Below are 12,020 nucleotides of genomic sequence, written 5' to 3'. Positions count from 1 at the left end.
CTAAGTAGACCGACTTCATTACTACTGAAAGTGCTCAACGAGATATATATATATATATATATATATATATATATATATATATGACATATAAAAATCTCTCCAGAGAAGGCATGAAACTACTTGATAATGAAATAAAAAGATTCAGTTACATAATAACAAAAGAGGAAAAGGGGAAAGGATAATAGAGTTCTTGCAAAACAAAGCAGTCTTAATTGACGATGATAAACTCAAGGCAGAATAAGTAAAAAAATAAATAAATAATAAAGTGGTCGATGGCAAACCAAAGACCCCTTTTCTATTGACTACTAGGGCGGGCGCTGGTAAAATATGCTTAAATACATTTTAATTCATGTAGATTCCATATTTATTATTACAGAGCCAATTCCCTATTGAATATTATAAAGAGCAGAAAAATCCTTGCTTGGATCCAGTGGCAAGGAAAGGCCAAAACTGACTGGAAACAATGCCGAGATAAGCAGAGAGCACATACAGCACTTGGAATTCCAAAATGGTCATCCATTTTAGTAGTGACGAGGCTGAACGTTGTTTAACTTCAGGGATCTAACAGGAACCGGTGTGTCAATGTGATTATGCCGTATGTAAGTAATTACCTTTAGACTGAGGTAAATATAAATTTGTTCAAACTAAATAATTCCTCCTAGACTGACGTAAATATAATTTTTTTCGGAATAAGTATAAGAAAATGAAACTATTGGTTTTTCATTAATCTTTCCTTGTTTGAGAACTCCTCTTAAACTGAGGTAAAAATCTTTCTGTACAAAAATAATAAAAATGCCGAACTAATATCGTGTTTACATCAATACCTGTCGTAGATATCTGTAAGGTGTGTCTGTACATGTGTTTTTAGAAAACGTAAAAATTTATTTAAAAAAAATTAAATTGACAGATTTATTTAAGTCACCATTCAGCATAAGTCTGGCACAAGATCAAGCTATAATATAAAAATATCACAATTGCTTAAGCCTAAACCTCATTTTAACTCTGCCAGCATTGCACGATTGTAGGATGAAACAATAAAATTGTTGTCCTAAAAGAAAACAACACTACAGCTTTATTTTAAAACTTTTATTCAAAAAATCAATTCAGGTAACTTGATTATGTAGTAGAGCTGACATCTATTTAATGTAGCCGCCTTCAGCCTCAATCACTGCCTCGATATGGGTCCAGAACTGGGAGCATGCCTTTTCCACAAGTGCTGGCAGGAGCTCAGTGAATATTCGGCAGATGGCAGCATTCAGTGTGGCTTTCGTGTTGTGGGAAGTCGTGTTGGTGATGTTCTCGACGTATGACCAAATGAAGTAGTCCAGTGGATTAAGGTCGGAGGTTGGGGAAGGAAACAGGTACAAAGCCGTAGTACTCCTGAAGCCAAGCCTGGATCTCTTTGACTGGTGAGTCCTGCTGCCACACCCAGGGTCTGCTAGTGGCCATCTGATTTCACCAACACTTTTCAGCACATCCAAATACACTTTCTTTTTTTTTTTTTTCACACTTTGGTGTTGACTTTCAAGCCGACTTCAAAGATGTGAGGTGGCATGATGTGGCCCTCACTTGAAACCACACCTCAGACCATAACTATGACCAGAAACTTCGTTGAGCTGTGCCCTCAAGCATTGACTTGTCCGAATTTGCATTTTGAGGGTGCTGGCAATGGTTCTGTTGTCATAACTTGGATCGGTAGAGAGCATGAGTTGTACAGCGACCCATCTCCAATCTCGCTTGTTGAACACTGTCACTTGGATTTGTCCTCAACTGGCTGACTAGCAGATGGTCTGCAACAAAAAAAAGAAAACCGGTTTTCATCAAACAGAAATGGAATCATGTTGTCTTTTCTAGAGTGACAATTTTATCGTTCCATCTTGTATAAGTGGCACATTGCAATAGATTGCCCAAAAGCATCTATATATATAAAAGCGAAAATGTGTGTGTGTGCACGCATTTTTTCTGTATGTCCGCCAAAGGCTTTTTTCCGGCTGCTTCTCAGGTTGGTCGCTCATTATTATAACTTTTTATATGCTACCTAGATTATAATATGTACGAATTACGAAAGGGGGTGGTGTGTATCTTTTATTTGGGCGACTTTTACACGCTATTTTCACAATAGTTTTTATTCTCCATGTGTTTCTTTGGCTTTGTTGTATATAAGTGAAACTGAACCGTAGCAAAATTAGCCTCCCTGGCACTCATGCTCGGGATGTCCAGAAAGCAACAAAGTTTGATCAATGCGGCTAAAATTCATCATATCAGACAATTGTTATTCCTTACGATACTCCCCTTTAAATGGGGAGCTGGTTTTCCCAAACATCTTAGGGGAAGCAAACAACATACACAGAAACTGGCTTGCAGCCAAAGTTAAGTGTGTTTGATTCCCTATGCCGTGATGGTTGATCTCGTTTAATTGATACACCTGTCACATCACTTTTTAATCGTTTCATTTCACACATTTTTAGTTCTCTGCCAGTGTAGCATGGCAGTAAGTCATTAGCCTATTAACCTCAAGGGTTCGGGTTTGGGCTTACCTACCTACCAAAACTTTTTTTTTTTTTACACCTCCAAACACCCGGGCAATGCCGGGTACCTCCGCTAGTCTATTATATAAATCACAGCCGCCTGTGTGTGTCTTTGTATGTCTGCTAAAAACTTTTGTCATCCGCATTGAACAGACATGAACTTGATATCGTTAGAAAGATCGATCTCGCTGACACATAATATCAAAAAATTAGAAAAAAATCCTCAATAATTTCATGTAGAAATGTTTTGCTTGAAGGGGGGAGTCAGGTAAAAATCTTGGTTTCGTTGCTGCTTTTTAATCGCATGTGCATGAAGGTTTGTTTCGTTCTTTCATTTTAAAAAGCAAAATTTGCAACGTGATAACATCTGTATCGTTGTGGTCTGATCAATAACGTATTCGTTTACGAACTTAAGTTTTGCAAATTTGCATCCACCACACTTTTTTTTCTTTTAATAATGTTTTCTCTTTCCTATCTTTTAAAATCCTCAACTTTATTATGCGCACCGCATTTTTTTTAATAACACAATAAGATGGCACCCAAAGCACCCTTTTTTTAACCGTATTTTATTGTATTTTATCATTGATAGTTTTTAATATAACTTTAAATTTTGAATAAACAGACAAACTGTTTTTAAAGCATGTTAAGATGCAAAAATTTTTGTTAAAAATCATAACTTTCTTATTAATTTCGGATAGTAATGTACGTATCATCAGAAAAGGAAATAGCTTTTCCGTAAATAAAATGTTTGTGACCTGCGTTGGTTTTAGGGCTAGGAAGAATACAAAAATTAATATCAGTTTTGTTGTTGCATCTAAAAGTACAAAAATTAATATCAGTTTTCTTTTACCTTAAATTCGTTTTCAGATTTTAGAAATTTCAGGAAATAAAATGAGTATTCTTACTACCACTTCATATTCGAATCAGGAGTTAGGGTCAGGGTGACTTGCAAAAGCTGTAAATTTGATCATTGCCATATATCCGGACTTGTGCGTGTGAAAAAAAAAAAAATGATAGCTGAAAATGTGGCCACAGCTGGTGTGTGTGTGTATATATATATATATATATATATATATATATATATATATATATATATATATATATATCAGAAAGGCATTTTTTGCAAAGCATGAAAATCGTTAAACAAAATGTTTTTTTATAAACTTTAAAAATTAAAAGATTTAATTTGAAATTTATTAAGTTTCCAAGTGCATTTTTATAATTTTTACGAATTAAAATATAAAAATTTAATTTAAAATTAATCCAAAAATTACATTAGATTTATTTCATACTAGCAATTCAACCCGGCTTTGCTTGGGCCCTATGTCCATAACTTTATGTACATGTGTGTATACTATATATATATATATATATATATATATATATATATATATATATATATATAGATATATATATATATTAAAAAGTTTAACTCGTGTCCAGGTAACCTACATCTACAAAATTTCAAGTGTTTAGATCCAATATATATATATAAGGGAGGGGTTATTTTTCAAGAGCACAAAACTCGGCATAATGATGTGATTTGTAGACCTGAAATATATTTCACAAGTCTATCGATATTTGATACGATCAATTTTCCTAATGGTAGGACACAAAGAGATGGCGTAACTTGATATTATGCTGTAGGTATTATCGGAGGATATTATCGGGTCCATGTTGTGGTTTATCAGAAATTGATTCGTGAAGTTTTGTAATGGTGTAAAAATGAATCAAGATTGGATCTTAAATTGATTGTGAAAAAAGGCAGCTTAACCAAAGTTCTGTCTTTCACACTCATACAGTGTTTGTTTTTTTCACGTCAAATAAGGCACAGTGCCACTGTGATGTATGGGGCTACTATCGGGGACATAAGTTGCAGAGATACTGTGTAGGGAGATGAGCAGCAAGATGTCTGTCCACATTGCATTTGAACTTCTGCATGTCAGTACAGTTGGGAAAACAGAATTCCGGAAGGGAGTTCCAAAGTCTTGCAGTTCTGGGGGAAGAAACTATTAGAGTCGAAGGCTTTCTTACATCTAGGGATCACTACTGTGAAGGGTGGGATTTTGCTGCTTGTCGGGTTTGTCGGGGGTATTTACGTCGAGGGGGTACAAGTGCTTGTAGTTTGTCAGGGCATTCACCATTAAAGCACTTGTAGAACAGGCAGAGGGATGGAACATTTCGTCGATGGGACAGAGGTTGAAGCTTAGATGACAGTTCAGTTCTGGAACTCTATTGCTTCTATTGGAACATGGTTCTCTCCATTCAGCACTATTTATGCAAAAATCTGTATCGCCAGTGAATGTATTATCGCTATAGGTGTCTAATTCATGATAGTCTATTACAGAATCGTCCTTATTCTTATTGGTCTGCAGTATGGCTATCAGTGATATCAACTTATTAGGTGGGTTGAGTTTCTACTCATTATATGGTAGCACTTAACTGTTGTTTATCCAGATCTGCACTTTGTAATAATAATCCTCTTTTAATTCTTTAAAATATTTTTAAAAAATGCTGACTTTTTTTATTGTAAGCCATTTTAGTTTCAGAAGAGAAGAGAAATGTTGTTCCAAACAAAATGGCAGTATCAATCCAGAGAAGTTTTGAATTGTAAAATTTGCAGACGAAGGCAGAAAGTCTCTGGTAGGTAGCCAATTTGAAGAAGTGTTTTTTGCAGAGGAAGACAAAGAGTTCCTTCTCATGTAAAGATGTGTGCAGGAATTCTAAGATTCGGTATATTATGAAGTGATTCCAGTCTCTATATGAATCCTAATGGTACCATTTTCGTTTGGTGGTCTGCGACTGGTCTCATCAATCACAGCTTCTTAAATCTGGGCGAAACGATTACGACAGAAGTACTGCCGACAAATTGACAAAAATGCACCAGAAGCTCCAATGTATGTGTCCGAGATTGGTCAATACGAAGCTACACATTCTCCAACATGACAATGGTCGCCTACATGTTGCTCAACAGAAGCTGAACGAATTGGGCTATGAGACTGTGTTATCCGTCATATTCACTGGACCTCTCGCCCACCGATTATCACTTTTTCAAGCATCTTGACAACTTCCTGCGCGAAAAATGCTTAAAAAGCCGAAATGATGCCGAATCGACCTTCAATAATTTCATCGCTTCCAGAACTCCGGATTTCTATGCTAATGGGATAAATAAATTTGTTTCTTGTTGGCAAAAATATGTTGATTCTAAAGGTTCTTATTTCGATTAATCAAGTTTATTCTGAAAAGATCTTTTGAAGTTAAATGTCAAAAAACATTATTTTTGCACCAACCTATACTTTGTAAAATCAAATTATAAAATTACACTCTTCAAGAGGTTTAAGGTTCAATCCTCAGTGTGGCCAACACTCAAAATACAATTGTGAATTACTTCTACCTAATGGCTGACAGAATGAGAGCATGCTACCTTTGTGGATTAAATAAAGGGTTATGTTTGAAATTCCATACAGATTCCCAAGTTCGACAAAAAGGTTCCCCGCATTTGACAAGATACACCTGAAGAAGGTCGGAGGTTACATCAACCAAAATATTGTGAAAATGACACTCAAGATGAGAATAGTAGTCTGAAGAATCCAAATAATACAAATGAGCAATCCTCATCTTAAAAATAAAAAAAAATGTAAATGTCTTGCATATTGTGAATTCTTATGTGAATATTTGAGATATGCACACCAAGATCTTTTTGATTCTCTGTCTTCTACCCTTGAGCAATCAGTGTAATGGGGAAAAGGGTGGCTGGTTAATTTTAGTGCATCTAAAACCAAGCTTTGCTTTTCCCATCATCAACTTTCTGACCCCCATCTTCGCCCAGTTGAAATGAACGGCTTTTGTCTTGGGGAAGCTCCATGTTTTGACACGCTTCTGCGACTGACCTTCACTCCTGATCTGAAATGGAACACATACATCAAATCTGTTGCCCAGATCGCTGGAAAAACAGTTGGATCATTCTACGATTCCAATAGATATCTTACTGCCGATGCGATCCTTTACCTATATAAGAGTCAAGTACATCCTAGGAGCCGCTCAGAACACTTTATCCTCCCTTGGCAGAATTCAAAATCGGCTTCGAAACTTAGTAGGTGATACCCTTTTCCCTTCTCTGCAGCTTCTTTCCCCACAGAAGAGACGTTGCAAGCCTACCTCTGCTCTATTGTTATTTTCATGTCAAGTGCTCGTCTAAGCTTTAATCTATGATCCCCTATTGCAAACTTTCACAAAACACAGATTCCACAAACAAAACTTCTTTCCTAGAACTGCCTGCCTGTTTCACTAACCCGCTTTCCAGCTGAGAACAATATGATTTTCTTCAAGTCCAATGTAAACAAGTTCCTCTTAAATAAATCATACCCACTTTCTACCACTAACGATTATTTTACTGTTGTCTGATGACTGCTGTACACTCATTAATCCTTATCCTCGAATGGCCTTAAGGCCTTGATGAGTGGTGACGCTTGTGAAAAAATAAAAAGCGAGGAGAATTTCCTTTTGCGTCTCTTTATGCCTAATGATTTCAGTGCTAAATACTATTGAGAAAAGGCAGATAATTGATTTGAAACGCCCTCTGGTGAATGTATGTTTAAATGAATATAAGAAAGGGCAAGTAATTCTGCACTTCCATACATTATTTTTCTCCATTTTTTTTTTTTTTAAACGATTTTCTTTTTCTATTTGCATATTGCATGAAAATATTTCTTTTATAAATAACTAGCCTGGATGCCCGGCATTGCCCAGGTGTTTGGAGGTATGTGTTGAGCAAAAAAAGAAAAAATGGTAGTAAGCAGCCAGGCTCGAACCCGTACCGCGAACGAGGAAAATAACGTGAGGGGAGGGGGGGAAGTGACGTTTTTGCTGTTGCGCCCATCGCCAAACTGGAAGTGACGAATGTTAAAATTAACGCTAGTCAATCGAAAAAAGGGGATAAATTTCGAAAATATCAGCGAAAAAAGTAACCCCTCCCTGTAGAAAAGTGCCCAGTTGAAGGTGAAGGAATTAATGTTTTTAGCCAAATTTTCGATATTTGTCGTCTGAAGGGTCGAGCTTCAAAACGATAATGATTTCATGAAAACCTGTCACCTCTGTCAAAAGTTTTAGGCATACAAACATACATACATACATACATTTAAACAGACAGGTGAGATTTATATTATAGATGTGTTTGTTCAAATGCTGACTATTTTTTCTTTTTTATTTCATGCCACAGCCATATTTAAAAAAATATATATTTTTGATATGTAAGTATTGAGTCAATATTGATTTGCTAAATTGTGGTTTGAAATACTCATTGTATTAATCTATTAATTCTTGTATCAATGCAAGCATTTGCAGACATAATTTTTATCTTAGATAATCTTCCTTGTCATTAAATAAATATGTGACTATTTAAGACTTTTTTTTTTAATTGAATAGTAACAGCAGATCTCTAAATTTTTACACCCAACATAAGTAAATATAATATTTCATGTTTTATTGGCTAAAAGCAAGATTAATATGGTTTCTTCAGACGTCTTTCTGTAATAATTTCACACATGCAATAGAATATATTTGTTGTTTTCACATCGGTTTCTATTTAACCCATAGTTGGGACCCTAACAGGTACTACCACTCCGTGTCAGAGTGGACCTGGGAGCAATGGTAATTAAAGGGTGGCTCCACACTCCCCAAAGCCCACAAGCTGGGGCCCTCACCACTGGATATAGTTTAAGGTCATATCCAGGACCCCCATTGAGGGACTTTTACCCTCTGCAGGGGGGCGGTCGGCGTATTCTAATGCCCCACCGACAGGGCCTATGTTTTTAGTAAATAAAAGTGAAGTGTCTAAATTTAACTCTACCTACAGAATTAAATTTAGACACTTCACTTTTATTTACAGAGTCTCACAGGTAAATTGGATTTTTTTCATTTCTTTTGAACTTCCCTGATTTAGAGGACAAAAGAGGTATCTATAATCGTTTTAACAGTTATTTCTGTAATCCTTACAATCTATTTGATATGATCTCCCTTTGCTATGATATTTTTGGAGATCCTCAGGCGAAACTTTGAACAACTCACCTTTACTTCATCAGCATCTACATAACAGAACGCTCTTTGCTTTCAGAGTTGACATTAGGATGTGGAATAACATTCGATTTTCTTTCAATCATGCTAAATAGCCAATAGTCACAAACATTCAGATCTGGAGAGCTACTGAATCAAATGTCCTTCGAGACAAACAAGGGAAGATTCCCCTTCAGGTAAATCTCGACTCGTTTGGGGAAAAGTTTTGGACAAGCATTACTTTGATAGCGTCATAGATAGAATATGTAATATGTGCGTATTCTCTCCTGATGACCCAATATTATCTATAAAACGAAATACCCCCCCCCAAACATGACTACATAAAGTTTTAAAAGATATGCCATGAAATACCCCCCCCCAAAAGCACCATCCTATAAAACTTAGACGAGGAAAGCCCTAGAAAGGTGCTTTAACTCTCTCTCTTGACATTAACTTTATCTGAAAAGAAAACAGCTAATAAACATCAGTATATATAAGCCTATAAGGTCAGCTGTTTCTCTCAAATACATCTTCTGTTGTTCTTCTTGCTTCATAGCGAGGTTCTACTACTGTTCCGGTAGTAATTTTTATCCCCTATTTCAGTTTTTAGTTAAATAGTAACAGCAGATCTCTAAATTTTTTTTATACCCAACATGAATAAATATAGTATAGCTTTATTGGCTAAAAACAAGATTAATATGGTTTCTTCAGACGCCTTTCTGTAATAACTCCATACATGCACTTATTTTTATAGTAGAGAGAGAAATTTTTTTTTTTTAAATATCAATTCCGGAAAAAAAAAAAAAAGAACTTAGAAAAGATCGTATGTTTTTAGTTAAGTAAATAAAAGTGAAGTTTCTAAATTTAACTAACTACAGAGTCTCACAGGTAAATTGGAATATTTTTCATTTCTTTTGAAATACTCATTGTATTAATCCATTAGTTCTTATTGTTGTGTCAATGCAAGTATTTGCAAACATAATTTTGATCTTAGATAATCTCCCTTGTCATTAAATAAATGTTACTATTTCAGATTTTTTTTTTTAATTCATCACATAAGTAAATATAATCTTTTTATTGGCTAAAAGCAAGATTAATATGGTTTCTTCAGATGTCTTTCTGTAATAATTCCACACATACACTTATTTGTAATAGTATGATCTAACTAGATAAATCTAGTAAGTCGCCGTATAAAACAAGTGTGACGAAACGTGTGTGGCCCCGACAGATCGCCGACTCCCAACGTCGTGTGTCATGGATTTTTTGTTCGACTATTCCTCTTATAACTGGATCGTCATTTTCTTGCTGGCGACTGTCAATGGGAACACCCATGGTTTCACAAAGTAGAAATAAAATAAGTCGTGTCTAGAAGTGTATGCCATGTTTAGTTTCATAAAAGTTTCCGATGGTTCGTTGTTCTAAACAAGTTTTGAGAGGTGACTGGTTTGCAGTAGACAGTTCCACAGAGCAAAATATTCTTACCGTGTCAAGACGGGGGGGGGGGGTACATGTGAAATTGCTCCAGAAAAGGTTTAATATTTATGAAGCAATTCTGGTTTCTGAGATTGGTTGGTAGCAGAACGTGAATTAATTCGATTTGTCAGTTCCTAGCAGCATCGTTTATAAATAGAATCGTCCAACTGTGTGGGATCATATCCCATTATGAGTCCATTGTGATGGGATGTCTCCTAGCGGCTTTGGCTGCAGGGAGACAGGATAGTACACGTCAAGGATTCGTCACTTGACACTCAGCCCAACAGGTGAGGGGCCGGGACTGACGTACACCGCCTGGGTAATACCTAGGAGGTCCACCCTCCCAGGCCTTGCCACTGGGCTTTCTGGTGGGGCAAGTTTATTGCTTGCTGCCTGAGGCACCCCGACCGGGGAATGCTGACGGGGTTACTCAGGCAATTTTTAAAATTGCAGGAGTGCCCCTTCTTTAGGGGAGCCTTCGGGGTTCCCACTTTCCGGCCTTGTGCCACATATTGCCGATGTGGGCGGCAATTAAATAACTACCCCATTACAAGTCCAAAATATTGCAACATCGTGGAACAAAGAAAGGGAAAACACAAACGCCAATGTTTCACATATAATTGATGGTTGGACTTGTGAGCGTGTGTGTGTCTTCTCCCCGTTCTATCGATGTTACATTAGTCTCTATTTCTGTTTCGCAGTCAACTCTAAAAACTGTCCAACCATTGTCACAATCAACTCCCGTCCGCCGTGAAGGGCATCTAGTTATCAGCTGACTGTCTTCTCCCCGTTGGTATCTGAAGTCGCCCCAACCCCTCGGCCACCTGGAAGCTGCCCTTCCCTTGTCGTCTGTAGGTTTCTATTGTCATTGTCAAATCTAAAAGCTTGATCTAAAAAATACCTACAGATTCATTGTTTGTTACTTCCTATTCTATTGTTTATTGTAGGACATTTGCTATTTCTTTTCTTTGTCTATTGCCCCCCCCCTCTCAGCACTTAGTGACTAAAGTCCACTTTATAATAGCGCACTAGTATCGTATGTCGAAGTGAAGTCTGTGAGCCTGTCGACCTCTCTCCCAAATGGTTCTTAACCAGCCAATCACAATTTTGCAAGGAGGAAAGACCCGGATGTACTCATATGCATTACATTACTTGTAAACACATATACAGCCTTTTATCTATATATCTAGAAAAGTGAGAATGTGAGTGAGGACACTCCTCAACCTATATACTCAACAAATTTTTCATCTACAGACTTGAAATTTTATATATAGGGTATTCAAATATGTGAAAAACGTTTTAATCGGTTTTCATCCAGAAAAAAAGGGCTGCTAAAGGATCCAGAATTGAAAAATTGGTACGTGGGGGGGGGTCATCGGATTTTTATCTGTTTGTCAACTGTTTCACAACTGTGCATGTGTGAATCATTCGCATGACAGATTATGTTAAAGATAAGTAGGTTTGGAAAAATTTTTAAAAGATCGTGACAAGCTGGCCTAATGGTTATCGTACTTGATTCACTGTCTTTAGGTTTTGGTTTCGATCTCAGCTCGAGTATTTTTTTTTTTTTACAAGAAATTAACTGTTTAGAAAAAAAAAAAAACTTTATACGCGTATGCACATATCTCAGTTTCTTTCCATTTTTTTTAAAGGAATTTTTCTCTTTTGTTTTTTGTTTTTTTTATCTCATTTTTTTTTTTTAAAGGAATTTAATGTTATGTTTAACACCGAGCAACACTGGGTACATCTGCGAGTATTTTATAAGTATTTAATAAGTATTTTAAAGTATTTAATAAGTATTTAATAAGTATTTAATAAGTATTTTTAAGTATTTAATAAGTATTTTATAAGTAAGGGTTTCTAAATTTCTTTTGTATATGCGTGTTAGAATGGCACGTTTTTAGACTAAATCATTGCAAATGTCTAATAAGTTCAATTTCCATATTTTACCGGGGGGGGGGGGCGTCG

At 36.2% G+C, this 12,020-nt stretch overlaps 1 long non-coding RNA gene across 2 annotated transcripts in view; it reads right to left on the bottom strand.

The window, feature by feature from the left end:
• Positions 1 to 1,071: 1,071 nt before the first annotated feature.
• LOC145297085 (uncharacterized) overlaps positions 1,072 to 12,020 on the bottom strand; it is a 60,684-nt gene continuing 49,735 nt past the window's right edge. For both annotated transcript variants that reach the window (XR_013870106.1, XR_013870107.1), the window contains exon 3: positions 1,072 to 1,790. This is a non-coding gene — a long non-coding RNA (uncharacterized LOC145297085). The remainder of the gene's footprint in view (positions 1,791 to 12,020) is intronic.

Source organism: Euprymna scolopes, chromosome 17 (genome assembly GCF_053919585.1).
Source record: "Euprymna scolopes isolate OS-2025 chromosome 17, ASM5391958v1, whole genome shotgun sequence".
Lineage (NCBI taxonomy): Eukaryota > Metazoa > Mollusca > Cephalopoda > Sepiida > Sepiolidae > Euprymna > Euprymna scolopes.
This window is presented reverse-complemented; position numbering and strand designations above follow the sequence as displayed.